A 16,308-nucleotide genomic window follows, 5' to 3' on the forward strand; every position below is an offset into this window, starting at 1 on the left:
AAAATCCCATACAGACTCCATGAGGAGGACAGAGCCCAGTGTGGGGCTCGATCTGAGGACCCTGAGATCATGACCTGAGCCAAAACCAAGAGCTGAATGCCGTAACCAACCACACCACCGAGGCGCCCCCATGTAAACTATTTTTTTTATCATCACTTTCTCTTTAGATTCAACTTGTACTTATTGGTGATAGAACTAAGGAGGTGGCCTTTATAAGACTGAACAAGCCTTGTGAATCCTTTAGAACATGTGGAAAATGCCAGGGTGGCTGCTTAAATATTGAATGGTTAATTCCTAATTCACAAAATCAGTGAGACCTCCCTGTAAATAAAGAATTAACTATATAAAAAAAATCGAGAGTATTCCCTGCATGTTATCAGACCAGAAAGCCTTGAAACTGGATCTCAATCAAGAAAATTTTGGAAGGAATTCAAACACTTGGAAGTTAAAGAGCATCCTGCTAAAGAATGATTGGGTCAACCAGGAAATTAAAGAAGAACTTAANAAATAAAGAAGAACTTAAACAATTCATGGAAACTAATGAGAATGAAAACACGTCAGTCCAAAACCTATGGGATACTGAAAAGGCAGTCCTAAGAGGGAAATACGTAGCCATCCAAACCTCTCTCAGAAAATTAGAAAAATCCCAAATGCATAAGCTAACCTTATACCTAAAGGAGCCGGAGAAAGAACAGCAGTTAAAAACTAAACCAAGGAGAAGAGAAATAATAAAGATTAGAGCAGAGATCAATGAAATAGAAACCAGAAAGACAGTAGAGCAGATCAATGAAACTAGAAGCTGGTTCTTTGAAAGAATTAATAAGATCGATAAACCTCTAGCCAGACTTATCCAAAAGAAAAGAGAATTAATAAAATTAATAAAATCATGAATGAAAGGGGAGAAATCATGACTAACACCAAGGAAATAGAAATGATTATTAGAAATTATTACCAGCAACTATATGCCAACAAATTAAACAACCTGGAAGAAATGGATGCCTTCCTGGAAACCTATAAACTACCAAGACTGAAACAGGAAGAAATTGACAATCTGATTAGATCAGGAATGAAATTGAAGCAATAATCAAAAACCTCCCAAAAAACAAAAGTCCAAGGCCAGATGGCTTCCCAGGGGAATTCTACCAAACATTTAAAGAAGAAATAATACCTGTTCTCCTGAAGCTGTTCCAAAAAGTGGAAACAGAAGGAAAACTTCCAAACTCCTATGAGGCCAGCATTACCCAGATCCCCAAACCAGGCAAAGACCCCATCAAAAAGAAGAATTACAGACTAATATCCCTGATAAACATGGATGCCAAAATACTCAACAAGATCCTAGCTAATAGGATCCAACTGTACATTAAAAGGATTATTCACCACAACCAAGTGGGTTTTAGTACTGGGATACAAAGGTGGTTCAACATTTGCGAATCAATCAACGTGAATAGAGTACATCAATAAAAGAAAAGACAAGAATCATATGATCCTCTCATCTGATGCAGAAAAATCATTTGACAAAATACAATATCTGTTCCTGATTAAAACTCTTCAGAGTATAGGGATAGAGGGAACATTCCTCAATATCATAAAAACCATCTATGAAAAGCCCACAGCGAATATCATTATCAATGGGGAAAACCTTTTCCTTAAGTTCAGAAACACTAAAGGGATGCCCACTCTCACCACTATTGTTCAACAGAGTTCTAGAAGTCCTAGCCTCAGCAATCAGACAACAAAAAGAAATAAAAGGCATCCAAATTGGCAAAGAAGAAGTCAAACTCTCCCTCTTTGCAGATGACATGATACTTTATGTGGAAAACTCAAAAGACTCCACCCCCAAATTACTAGAACTCCTACAACAATTCAGGAATGTGGCAAGGATACAAAATCAATGCACAGAAATCAGTTGCTTTTCTATACACTAACAATGTAACTGTAGAAAGAGAAATTAAGGAATTGATTCCATTCACAATAGCAACATAAGATTTGATAAGATACCTAGGAATAAACCTAACCAAAGAGATAAAGGATCTATACTCTAGAAACTATAGAACACTTATGAAAGAAATTGAGGAAGACCCAAAAAGATGGAAAAACATTCCATGCTCATGGATCGGAAGAATAAACATTGTTAAAATGTCTATCCTGCCCAGAGCAATTTACACTTTCAGTGCCATCCGTATTAAAATACCATTGGCATTTTTCAAAGAGCTAGAACAAACAATCCTAAAATTTGTATGGAACCAGAAAAGACCCTGAATCTCCAAGGGAAGGGTGAAAAAGAAAAACAAAACTGGGGGCATCATGTTGCCTGAATTGAAGCTATATTACAAAGCTGTGATCACCAAGACAGGATGGTATTGGCACAAAAATAGACACATAGACAAATGGAACAGAATAAAGACTCCAGAAATGGACCCTCAGCTCTGTGGTCAACTAATCTTTGAAAAATCAGGAAAAAATATCCAATGGGAAAAAAAAAACAGTCTCTTCAATAAGTGGTGCTGGGAAAATTGGACAGCTATGTACAGAAGAATGAAACTGGACTCTTCCCTTACACCATACACAAAGATAAACTTGAAATGGATGAAAGACCTTAATATTAATCAGGAATCCATCAAAATCCTAGAGGAGAACATAAGCAGTAAACTCTTCAACATCGGCCACAGCAACTTCTTTCAAGATGCGTCTACAAAGGCAAGTGAAACAAAAGCAAAAATGAACTAAAGGGACTTCATCAAGATAAAATCTTCTGCACAGCAAAGGAAACAGTTAACAAAACTAAGAGGCAGCCCATGGAATGGGAGAAGATATTTGCAAATGAACGTTACAGATAAAGGGCTGATATCCAAGATCTATAAAGAACTTCTCAAACTCAACACACAAAAAAACAAATAACCCAGTCAAAAAATGGACAGAAGACATGAACAGATACTTCTCCAAAGAAGACATACAAATGGCTTATAGACACATGAAAAAATGTTCAACATCACTAGGTATCAGGGAAATACACATGAAAACCGCAATGAGATACCAACTTATACCAATTAGAATGGCAGAAATTAACAAAACAGGAAACAATAAATGTTGGCAAGGATGTGGAGAAAGGGGAATGCTCTTACACTGTTGGTGAAAATGCAAGCTGGTACAGCCACTCTGGAAAACAGTATGGAGGTTCCTCAAAAAGTTAAAAATAGAGCTACCCTATGACCCAGCAATTGCACTACTAGGTATTTTCCCCAAAGATACAGATGTAGTGAAAAGAAAGGGCACATGCACCCAAATGTTCATAGCAGCAATGTCCACAATAGCCAAACTGTGGATGGAGCTGAGATGCCCTTCAACCGACAAATGGATAAAGAAGATGTGGTCCATATATACAATGCAATATTATTCAGCCATCAGAAAGGATGAATACCCACCATTTGCATCAACATGGATGGAATGGAGGGGATTATGCTAAATGAAGTAAGTCAAGCAGAGAAAGACAATTATCACATGGTTTCACTCATATGTGGAGCATAAGCACCAGCACAGAGGACCATAGGGGAAGGAAGGGAAAACTGTAAGGGGAGAAATCAAAGAGGGACACGAACCATGAGAGACTCTGGACTCCGGGAAACAGACTATGGGTTTCAGAGGGTGGGAGGAGAGGATAACAGAGTCATGAGTCTTAAGGAAGGCACATGTTGTGATGAGCACTGGGTGTTATATGCAACAATGAATCATTGAACACTACATCAAAAACTAATGATGTATGTAAAGGGCTTACAATAGTGACTGGTACACACTGGCTAACTGAACATAAAAAAAAAAATGTAACCGGAATAGCACCTGGGTGGCACAGTTAAGTGTTGGACTCAGTTTGGGTTCAGGTCGTGATCTCATTATTGTGAGATTGAGCCCCATGTCAGGCTCTGTGCTCAGAGCAGAGTCTACTTGAAATTTTCTCTTCCTCTACCCCTCCCGCTCATGCGCTTTCTCTCTAAAATAAATACATAAAGCTTTAAAAAATAATTAGATAGGAATAATTCTTTTCTTTTAGATAGGAATAATTCTGAATAGACACATTAATTGATTTAATAGAATATGTCCTCTAAATTCTTTTTTAAAAGAAGGCTCTTCTGTGTATTATTTATTGGCTTAACAAACCACTTTATTGAAGGTTCAGGGAAAATTCCATTACCAAAGACTTGCATAAAAGACTTGCTCTCTAGCAGATTTGCTGAGTCGATTTAATCATAGCACATTCTCAACAATAATAATATCTTTGTATAGTAAATGCTTTTTCTGGATCTCGTCCACATACATAAGGAAAGTTTGAGGCCATGTGTGGCTTATATTGTTAGTATAGTGGAGAGGATTTACCTGTTACAATTATTTATTCTACCATTAGGTACAATTTCCTCATCCCATTTCAGTCATCACTCATGAAGGCCCACATTCTGTCTACCTGGCAACAAATACTGTAAACATACTCTCTGTGCTGAACTTCCGTGATGTCCCGCATTCTTCTCAAGGCTCAAAGGCTGTCCTTTAAATGCACTGTAGCTTGATTTCACCTTTATAAACAGTGCTAAGGATGCTCTGAAGAAGTGTTCAAAGTGGAAAATGAGGCTACTTTAAATTTCTACCTCCTGGCTGCACTCCATCAGATAAAACAAATTAGCCAGCTCTTCCCAAAATGTGTATTTATTTCATATGAGTGTACTGCTATATTGATATATATTTTATAAAACACATAAAATACAAACAGAAAAGGATGATATGAAATAAATCATATTTAAAATAATTTTTAAATGATAGAAATAATTTTATTGCCAATTATAGTATTTTTGTGCTTAAATATTTTTATTAATTTGGAAACAATGTGAGATTGAGAATCAAAGTCTTAGTTCCAAGGAGAATTCATTTCCATACTTGATTTTAGTGCTACAATGTAGTAGATGAAACAGATACCTCACACTGATATATAGATCCAAGGGAAGAAGTATGTCATTAGCTGTTATTGCTTTATGTGATGCACATTTTTAAACTCTTTTATCAGTTATGCTAAAGTTTTGTTGAAATTCAGTTTGTAACACCCATCTTCTCTTATGACATTCAGTTTTTTAAAACTCATCATAATGGATTCAATACCGACTGAAAAACTGCATTCGGAGGATTTTTATCTGGGTTAAATAATTCTGTTTCCATGTTTTAGAATGTGCAGATATGAAAGTTGTAGGTGATACACATTTTTTATAGGAACACAGACCATAATGATTAATATATTTCTTCATATCCAGTTTCTTTTGAAAGTGAGTCATTTCCTCACTTAGCATTGAAGTAAGACTTTTTTTTTCTTCAAATAAACAATGCTTATTTTCAGACACAGATTTATTTTATGTCCATTTAGATGCTTTAGATACGTTGGTTAATAATTTTAAGTGGATGAATGTCACGGATTTCATGAAATAGAAGAATGATAATTCTCGAACCAGGGAAATCTTGACAACTGTGTTGTTTCTAACAGCAGTTGGAAATCAGCAATGGTAGTTAAATTTTAAAAATGCAAATACTGCATTTATTTACTGTATTGCTGTGTGGAAACTTACTATTGCCAACTTCATCCACATAACATTCTATAAGAAGCAGTCATGGTTTCTAGATGAGGGCAAGGGGATAGTGTTTTCTGAAGTCGTGAAGAAGCACTTTTAACTTGAAGAGACAGATTTTGTTTACTTATTTAAAAAATTATATCCTAGAATGATTTCTACTGATAGCCACATGCCATTAAAGAAAAGTTCAGCAAATTTGGATTCCTTGTATTTTTGTAAAAGAGAAATGGGTATCTCATCGGTAAGTTTGGTATCTTTTCAGGGCTTTGCTATGGGATAACCAGGAGAATTTCATGAAGTATAAAAGATTTTCATGGTTTCTCCCCATCTCATTACAAGGTATTATAGAGGTCTTGTTTTTGTAAAGTCAATCACATCAATGAAATTTTGTAGCACTTTGTATGTTTCTGTTTCGACTTCTTTGCTGTAATTTCTTGAATGATAGAGCACATAAATTTCACGTAATTTGCTCTTGCCATAACTTAATCTGGAATTGTTATTATTTTTTTTATTACATTCAAAGCTTCTACTCCATCAATAGTTAGCTTAAAGTGTTTTCATACATATGGTAGAGAAGAGAAGTACTCTACTAAGTAGAATAAGGCTTTGAATACACTTTTCCTTTAGTTGTTCACAAGAAAATTAGTGCTTCATATATGTCATTGTTGGAAAAAATCTAGGACATAAGCATAGACCTCTGAAAATCAGATATGCTTTCACCCATTTGTATAGCCAATTTTGCACACTGGGTGATGCTTATTCTTCAAATCTGCAATGTTCTTGCATGTTCCAAAAGTATTTTCTGACAAAAAAATATATTTTAATTTATAACCATATTATTTCCCATGTATTTTTTTCAGCTGTTTTTACTCTATGAAGGACAATGTTTCCCAATGTATGTGGTTTTACTTTTGTCCTTAAGTAAGGAATTTTCTTTGCTTTTCCCTTTTCTTTCTTCTTTTCTTTTCTTTTCTTTTCTTTTCTTTTCTTTTCTTTTCTTTCTTTTCTTTTCTTCTCCTTTCACTCTTTCTTTTTCTCTTTCTTTCTTTCTTTTTTTCTTTCTTCTTTCTTCTTTCTTTCTTCTTCTTTCCTTCTTCTCTTTCTTCTAGAAAGAGTGTTCATGCGGGTTCATGAGAGGGAGAGAGAGGGAGAGAGAAAATCTTAAGCAGGCTCCATAACCAGCATAGAGCTGGACAAGGGGCTCGATCCCATGATTCTGACATCACGGCCTGAGCCAAAATCAGGAGTTGGACACTTAACCGATTGAGCCACCCAGGTGCCCCTTAAGTAGGAAATTTAATATGCATTACATATTTAGTGGATTATTGTAAAGGACTGGGTTAACTATCACATGGTATTTTGAACTATTACTAAAAAAAAAAGGCTGACATTTGTCTTCATGTCCTGCATGATTAGTGTGTGTTTTAGTAATTATGATGGATTTCAAACCATCATTAACAAAGCACAAAATTCACTTAGGGCAAGGTTAATATTTAAAGATAGTAGATATGATGTATATTTCATAGTCTTGATAATTTTGAATTATTTGGGGCAAATTCTTGTTAGGTTAATTGCCATTGCTTTTGTCTCTTAATAAAGCTGACAACTTACTTGAAATAAAAGTATAAAGTCTATTATTATCTTATTTCCTTACATTATTTGAAGCAACACATTTAAAACCCTTTCCTTAACTTAATAATGGAATTTTGTAAACATATAAAAAAGTAGAGGGAAAAGAGTATAATCAAACTGATATTCCTATTACCCAGTTTCAGTAATTATTATTGCATGGTGTGTCTTATTTCATCTATATCCTCCTACTCACCCTCACCTCAGATTGTTTTATTTATTGTTTTTTTTTTACCAGTTCTTTCATGATTTAATTTTTTGCTCATTTGTTTCTTTTTTATTGAGTAAAGTTAACATGTAACATTGTGTAGATTTAAGGTACTATGTGTTACTTTGATATATTTACATGTTGTAATATAATTACTGTTACAGTGATATTTATCACATTAATTATAGTACATAGTGTCTACATTTATTGTACTGTACATTACATAGTTTATTTACTACTCATGGCACGTTTGTACCCTTAAACAACATCAGTCTATCTTCCCACACTTCTTGCCCTGGTAACCACCATTTTACTCCCCTTTTTTATGGATTTGGCTTTTTTAGATTCCACATATAAGTGATATCATATACTGACTTATCTTACTCAGCATAATTTACTCAAGATCCATCCATGTTGTCACAAAACGTAGGATATCCTCCTTTCTCATGGCTGAATAATATTCCCCTGTGTGTGTGTGTGTGTGTGTGTGTGTGTGTGTGTGTACATACACATACCACATCTTCTTTACCCATTCATCCATTGATGGACATTTAAGTTGTTTCTATATCTTGGCTATTGTAAATAATGCTGCAATAAACATGCGAGTGCGCATATCTCTTTTGAAATACTGTTTTATTTTCCTTTGGGTATATACACAGAAATGGAATTGCTTGGTTGTATGGTAGATCTATTTTTAATATTTTGAGGAAACTTCACACTGTTTTCCATAGTGATTGGACCAATTTACATTCCCCCCAACAGTGTATAGGGGTTCCCATTTCATCAAAACCTCGCCAGCACCTATTATCTCATTCTGATGACAGCTGTTCTGATAGGTGTGAGGTGATCTTATTGTGGATTTGGTTTGCATTTCCCTGACGGTGAGTAATGATGCGGAACATCTTTTCGTATGCATGTTGGCCGTTTTGCTGTCCTCCTATCTCAGAACGTTTTAACGTATGTTTTAATGACATATCATTTTATCTGTTCATATTTCATTAAGTAATTCTAAAAATGACTGCAATACTAAAAACATAAAAATTAATATATTTTAAATATTAAATATTTAGTGTGCAAATTTCTGTGTTTTATAGTTTTATTTTTGAAGAGTGATGAATTAAAGATACCTTTTGAGAGCACACTCTATAGTACTTTGGTTGAATGTGGGGGAAAAGAGAAAGGAAGAATTTGAAGACAAGACTCAGTTTTCTGGGTGAGTGGAGGTGCTATACAGTGAAGTGAGGAAGAATGCAGACATAGGGTGAAAGGGGGGCAGTTAAAGATACGTGGAAACACTAAAATGGAAATGACAAGTTGACGTTCGGATGAATGAATCTGGAACTCCAAAAGGAGGTAGGGCTTAGAGACAAGTTTGGGAGTAATGTAGCATAGGTAATACTTCAAGCTGTGAGAAAGAGACAAATCAAGGTGGGACTATAAAGTAAGAAAGTAAGAGTGCTCAGAATGAGCCCACTGGTCCATCCTAACATCCTTAAGGAGAATGAGAAGAAGGGATCAGAGATACTTAAAAAATCAAGGATGTAGTGCAGTAGAAACCCAGAATGAGATGCTTCGAGAAAGCGGGAAGGGGTCAAGAGTGTTGGATACCACTGAGTGGTTTCAAGCAATGAGGATCAAAAAGCCCCTCAACCAGTCTGAGACCCTGCTCCACTTCGTACTTTCTGCTGCTGAGAGTCACCTAACACGGGTCTCAATTTCATCCATCAAATGTTGGTGCTTACGAAAGGGGGCGTTGGAGAGTGGTTTAGGAAGTGCCAGGCACTCACCCAGGATTGTAAGATGGTTCAGTGTGGAGGTGAGGGTGCAACAGGTGATCCCCAGCAACTCAAAATCTGTGAGGGCTGAGAAGAGTTAATAGTTAACCTCATACGACAGATGAAAGGATTTTCTGAGTCCCTCTGTAGACGACCAAGTACTAGGCAAATAGAAGCTGTTATTCCTGTTTACCGTGACTATAAATGTGAAAGAGGACTCTTATTGTATGCTTGTGGTAGCTCTGCTGTAAGGCAGGCGTGACTATCATGAGAAATCCACGTAGACAAAATGCAAGCCAGCATGGTCAAGGCCGACCCTGAATGCTAGTGCATCAGCACTCTAGTGGTTTAGAGGTCCCTGAGGTTTTGAGATTTGCTTGCCTCCAGGGTAATTAAGTGACAGCCACTAGCAAATTTTGTCTCGTCCTCATACTGCAAAGCTATCTGGAAATTATGGATAATCTGACGCCCCTGTTTTGGTGGTCAGGTCAGGACCCCCTACACCCATCTTCTCAGCATGATTCTCAGAACCCTTCCCTCCCCTGCCCCTGTCACTTAATGCTATAGAAGGGAGACAGAGGAAAGAGGAGAAGAATCCGCATTCTCCAGGTTCTTGCCATGAGATGTTGCTGAGGCCCCAGCCTCTTGTTAATGCCTCCTGCCGAGAGAAAACACCAGGTCTCAAGAAGTAATCCCATGGTTCAGGGAAGCAAATCCAGAGCACTTCTAGATCAAGAACAGTTGAATGTGCTTCTCAAGTGCAGGAACCTGACTCAGGGTCATCACACAGAACCTCACATGCAGAGCAAATGCTCAATAGATGCTGTTACAAAAAGAAAAAGGACAGACTCAGCCATTTAGGTTGTGTGCATGAAAGGGAGGCCAGGCCAGCTTTTGCCACTGGCTTATGGTGCCAGCTCCAACAGGTGATTTTGAGGATGCTGTCAATCACCTTCTCCCCCAAATTACTACTTCGAGATGACTACAGTTCTCCCTTTGGAATTCTACTCTTTAATAAGTCATGTTCCCTGACAAAATGCAAATGTGTCCAGGAGAGCAAAATTGCATCATCAGATTTTTACATCTTATTGCATTTGAGTTCTTTGGATTTTTCCTGAGAGCAGAGTTTAAGTAGATGTTGAGAAGAGAAAAAGTGGGAGTAATAGACAGAGGGCCAAACTACAGGGACAATGGTAGCTACCAAAAATCTAATTTTACTTAAGTCACACTTGTGCCTAGAGCTGATCCTAACTGACTGCTTGACAAAGCACATATCTGAAGATAATGTTTATTCCCTCGTGTTCTTTTTTTTCTCCCCATTCATTGCCTTATACTTCACTGTGAATACATACAGTGAGTCAAATGCCATATACACAGGCAGTCACACATTCTTAATACAGTTATACCTGGATGCGTAAAGAGGATGCAGGGAACATTCTCTGGTCTCACACTCCTAATTCCATGTAACCAAATGATGAGTGCAGTAACATGAGCAAACATGAAGCACCAGAGTTTCAGGTGGGTGACATACTCAATTAACAACATCCAGGCAAGCAAAGAAAGACAAGCATTCTGGTACCAGGCGATTGCAAATTACAGATTAACGAATGTAATTTCTGGTTTCAGATTTTCCTATTTTATTCTATAACACTGGGATCAACATCCATTAACTGAGGAGGGTCTAGGTGAAGGCTAGACAAGGCGTCAATATAAGGTAAGCTTTTGCATTTGCTCAATGTGCATGCCAGGTTAGATAGAATTACTGAGCTTGATCTGACCTCTAGTGGCACCTTATAATAATGAGCCCACTTGAAATCCGCTTAAAACCTTTGCTGTGGGAATCCTGCCATCATTTCATCTTAAAACTGGAAGAAACCTTAGAGATGATCTATTTGGCAAACTTTATACCTGCTGCCCCCTTCTACAAGTGAGACTAAGATCCAGAAATTTTGGGCAGTTTGATCAAGTTTGAAGAGCTAATTGATGATAGAGTCACTAATGATAGAATACAGAGTTTTAGATTTCCATGCTATCATGACAATGCCATCAGAGAGAACCCATATGCAAATATGTAAAAATGTTGATAAGGATAAGCTTAGATATGTAAACTCAATGACTTTCACAATACTATGAGTCAAGAGCATCAAAGCAATTTCAGGCCTGTATCTAAATATTTTAGCTCAAAGTATGTGGAGTAATCTCAGTCAAAATGGCTGACTTCAGTTTAGCCATACTTAAATGGTGAAGTTCTTCGACATTTTAAATTTTGAATCATCCATTTAGAACCATCATGGCAATAATCAACAAATGGGGGTAATTCTAATGATTTAATCAGAACAAGATTCAGTCATCCAATTCAATATTCAGTTCCAGATCTTGAGAATTCAGTCCCAGATCTTGGGACAAGATATAAATCCTTGTACTTAATTCCCAAATCTTTGATTAAATTGCACGCAGTGTAAAGTAGTGAAAAGCAGGCCTGAAGTTTCAGCAGACCTGGGTTAGAACTCTGGCTCATCTGTCTCCTGTGACGAATGAGGTGCACAGCAGAAATCCCTGAAACCCTGTGTTTCTCAGTCTAGTGTTTCCCAAGATTTGGACTCCTGTCTCCAGCCTCCTGAATGACTCATCTTGCATTCTGATTTTGGGGACTTGGTTACTTCCTTCATCCCACTGCCCAGCTCCTAGTTTGCATAGATAAAAATTTCATTGCTGGTAATCAAATTAATTTTCTTTTAAAATAATTATATCCTGTGGCAATCAATTACATAAGTCTGCCAGATGGCACATAAAGTGTGTGCTAAATGGAATGTGCATTATATTCAAGTTTACGCTGCTTTATGGTTTCTGCTCTGCTACGGGCTCGGTCTACCTGGGAGAGATAATTGAAAAAAATGTACCGTTGCAATTTGGCTCTATATGCTTTGCTTTCCTCTTTTTATCATTCCTCTTCAACACAGACTTAGAGAGGATGAGTATTGTAGAACTCAGTTTCCTTGACTGGAGATGATTCCTTGATCGTCATTCTGGAGGCCTTCCTCTTGAAATCTCCCTGGGTGATGCTGGAAGTACAGTCTGTGACCTGGATGTTATCAAGTTCATGGGGCCTTGAGAAGCAGTCTTCTCAGGCACCATGGGTCTCACAATTTTTAAGTTTCATGCCCTTCACATGGGCTAATACTCTGTGGTTTTCCAAGTGGTAATATCTACCACTTTGTAAGCGACTGCACGTATGGTTCCAAATATTTCTGTGACCTACCAGCTCCCCGACGGCATTTCTCCAGGGCAGAAACTAATATCTAGAAAAAAAAAAGTGAGGGAAGAGAGGCTGATATGTATTACTCCTTAAAAAGATTTTCCCTCTGAATCAAAACATTATTTCTTAAAGTGCTATGGATATTGCTACATGTGACTTATTTACCCTATGACAGCCCTCTCTTTTTTTTGGAGTGTTGCAGATTTGCATTAAAGTCGTCTTCCAATGGCTCTGTAACCAACTGGTTTTATGATTGTAGCCAAGTTGTTGAAAGTACCTCAGTCCTATACATAGAACGAGAGATATGGAACTAGGCGATCTGCGAAGATATGTTTGCTCAAACATTCTGTGATTCTGTGTTTTAATAATTTTGTCAGTGGCAAAGGTAACTTAATGCTGAAAAACAAAAGCCATAATAAATCTGGGGAAGGAGGAAAGGGTAGGAAAGGCAGGTTGAAATGACCTGGAGAGAAAGGAGAGAAGGGGACAGAGCAGGTCATAGAGTCTCTACTGGTGACTCCGGCCCGGAACTAAGTTCCTTGGCCCATTATCTCTTGTCTTTTCCTTGTGTATTATGTTTCATATGTATAAGGTGGTCCTTCAGATTTTTCTCAGCTCAGAATTCTTTTAGAATTCTTTGATTCCCTATTACTGTATCTCTGTTCGACTTTTGGGCAATTTAGACACCTCAGAGCCCTCAGAGCCACAGTTCCTTCTTAGCAACAGCTTCTGTTTCTTTTGTCACTTCTTGGTGCTTTATTTGTGGCTGCAGTGCAACAGAAATTCCTGCCAAGATCAAAATACTCTAGAGTTTTAAATAGTAAATACTGGAAACATAAGACCAATTTTATCAGTCATTGCTAAATCAACATGTTCAGAATATGTAATTCTAGCCCTGGGCAGAACGTGATGGTTTTCCATAGCTCTGCCCAATGAACGATAGGAGTGTGTTTCAGCCACAAAAGCCTGAACAGACCCGCAATTACAGATCCGGGAAAAGCTGGCACAGATTGCGTATTACAGGGAAGTCAGACTTGTAGTTGACTCTTCATCCACTAGGTGGAGGTAAAGGAGCACAGGAAAAGAATCCTCTTGGGCTGTAATCAAGTTGCCTGTGTAGAAGCTAAAGGGGAAGCTGATCCGTCGTTAGGTAAGACCCACGGGAAAAATTTATGGTTGCCATACCTTCAAACACTAGTGGAAAACATTGGCTTGAGGCATAAAGCTGTTCGTAAAACCTTTGGTTTTATGTGAAAATGCTATTTCTCTATCATCGTCAAATAGCAGTCCCTACCTTTGCCTGATTTTGGCATCTTTTAGCTTTTTACAGCTGGGTCTACTAATGGGCTTCTCATTCAGCCCGTTCCAACCCCAGCTCCCGAGGAAGTCCTGCCAGGAGCAGGAAGGACAGCAGCTGCCTCTGTGCAGGTGCTTTTGATGAGCAGAGCTGAGGTCATATATTTGAGGGGCTGGCACTTCCAGCTTCTCAGGTGGGATAAATTCCTGCTTTTTACCATGATTCATATGGTGAGGAATTCATCAGATAGGAAAAGGATTTAGATGCTGGTTCAGGCAACAAATCACACTGATATTGGAATATTGACCAAGACTAAATTCAGGTGGTCAACCATAACTGGTAAGACACTTAAGCACTAACTAGTATCCCAACTTCTTCCTTTCTTCCTTTTTTCCTCCTGCCTTCTACTCCCCCCTCCCCTTATCTTTCTCTCTCTCTCTAATCTTCCCTCATTCCTCTCTCCCTCTGCCTCTCTTCCATTCTCTTTTTCTTTCTCTTCTTTACTGCCCTGAAGATTCTAAGTCTGGAACCTGAAGGGTACTCCTCCAGCCTTGGATTCTCTAACTCTGTTTTGTTTCTGATTTTACCTTGCCTAGGATTCTACTCGGTCCTTGTGTGGGACTCCAGCTGGTGACGGAAGTCTTGGTATCCAACCCTCTGTCCTGTGCTTGGGGGCTGTCGTCCTAAGAACACAAACAGCTCACCTAAATAAAAGTGGCCACAGCCATGTCTTGCCATATGCCTCTGCCCTTAGAATGTCTCTCCTAATGTGGGTCATTGCCTAGGTTATACCCAGGCCTTTTAATGAAATGTGGGGCCAAATAAGTTCTGCTGGGAGTGGGAGGAGGAGGGAGAGGTGAGGAGGCAGGTAGAGTCTGAGACATAGTCTCAGCTGGAACTCTACCTTTAAAAAGACATTTTGTATGTGTGTGCTTTCTATTTAAAATTAAGTGTGAAGTTCGCATGATACCAAATGTATCCGTGTGTGTTTCAATATATTCAAATGTATTTAGTTACTTTGCCGTTGAGCAAAATTGAGCAAGAAGATGCATTATGTTTATCCAATGACTTTGAGTCGTTTTGGCCAAATCAATAGTTACCCTTACATTTGCATTTCCCAGTTAAGGTTAGGCAGGAGCAGTGGTAAAGATGGTGGGCTTGGGAGTTGGACTGAACTGGGTTTACCACAGCTACTCCAGCTTACCAGCTGTGTACTTGTAGGCACAACCAGGCCTCCCCCCAACCTCATTTTTCCCATACGTAAATCAGGGTCACTGTGACCACTAGGATTAGTGTGAGGATTAAATGATAGAACGTGCACAAGAGGATAGAAAGTATATAAAGCACTTGGTGTAGTACCAGGTATGTGGTAAACACACTTGATACACAGTCTTTTATCACTGTTACGAACAAGCCCTTCGGGTTCCACACTGAACCATCCATTTGTCCTCATTCGCTGCATGTGAACTTGGTCTGCTCCTTCCAATAGCACCAGGTTAAAAGATGACTTCTAATGCAAAAGCAACCCAGAAGGTATCACAGTTGCTTTAATGTTGTTCTGTGTTTGTGCCTCTTTCGGTAAGGCAACCTACAAGAAGGAAACATTCAGTTTAGGGGAAAGGGTTGCAGGTGGGGTGAGGACGGGGTATATTTTTTACTCCTGTACCTTAACTATTTGGGTCTGAAACAATTGAGCGATTTGGCACTTGGCAGCCAGCTGGTACCATAAGCTTTTAAGGAAGCTGGCCAAGGCGGCATTTTGAGGAAGACAGAAGAGTAGTAGCTGGCTCTGGCTATAGAACTCATTTTTTATTTTTTTACAACTTAAATTATTATATATAATTTAATTTTATTATATTTATTCATATATATTTATTATATATAATTATTATAATTTAAATTATTTATAATTTGAGTTCAATTAATTAACATATAATGTATTAGTTTCAGAGGTAGAGGTCAGTGATTCATCAGTCTTATATGACACCCAGTGCTCATTACATCATGTGCCTTCCTTAATGCCCATCACCCAGTTGCCCCATCCCTTCAACCCCTCCAGCAACCCTCAGGTGGTTTCCTATGATTAAGAGTCTCTAATGGTTTGTCTCCCTCTCTGATTATATCTTGTTTTATTTTTCCTTCCTTTCCCCCATGATCCTCTGTTTTGTTTCTTAAATTCCACATATGAGATCATATGGTAATTGTCTTTATCCGATTGACTTCTTTTGCTTAGCAGAATGCCCTCTAGTTCCATCCATGTCGTTGCAAATGGTAAGATTTCATTTTTTTGATGGCTGAGTAGTATTCCGTTGTACATATATACCACATCTTCCTTATCCATTCATCTGTCAACAGACATCTGGGCTCTTTCCATAGTTTGGCTACAAACATTGGGGTGCAGGTGCCCCTTCGGATCACTCCATTTGTATCTTTGGGGTAAATCCTTGTAGTGCAATTACTGGGTCATAGGGTTGCTCTATTTTCAACTTTTTGGGAATCTCCATACTGTTTTCCAGAGTGGCTGTATCAGCTGGTAGAACTCA

General features: G+C 38.1%; 1 protein-coding gene across 3 annotated transcripts in view; it reads left to right on the forward strand.

Moving 5' to 3' along the window:
* Nucleotides 1-16,308, forward strand: part of ZPLD1 (zona pellucida like domain containing 1) — a 265,892-nt gene that overhangs the window by 26,708 nt on the left and 222,876 nt on the right. Inside the window, exon 2 of one of the 3 annotated variants that reach the window (XM_034657659.1) lies at nt 10,839-10,926. The exons of the other annotated variants lie outside the window; for them this stretch is intronic. The gene's annotated coding sequence lies outside the window, so the exon portion shown is untranslated. The remainder of the gene's footprint in view (nt 1-10,838; nt 10,927-16,308) is intronic. 3 annotated transcript variants of the gene reach the window in all.

This window comes from Ailuropoda melanoleuca, chromosome 1 (genome assembly GCF_002007445.2).
Source record: "Ailuropoda melanoleuca isolate Jingjing chromosome 1, ASM200744v2, whole genome shotgun sequence".
Lineage (NCBI taxonomy): Eukaryota > Metazoa > Chordata > Mammalia > Carnivora > Ursidae > Ailuropoda > Ailuropoda melanoleuca.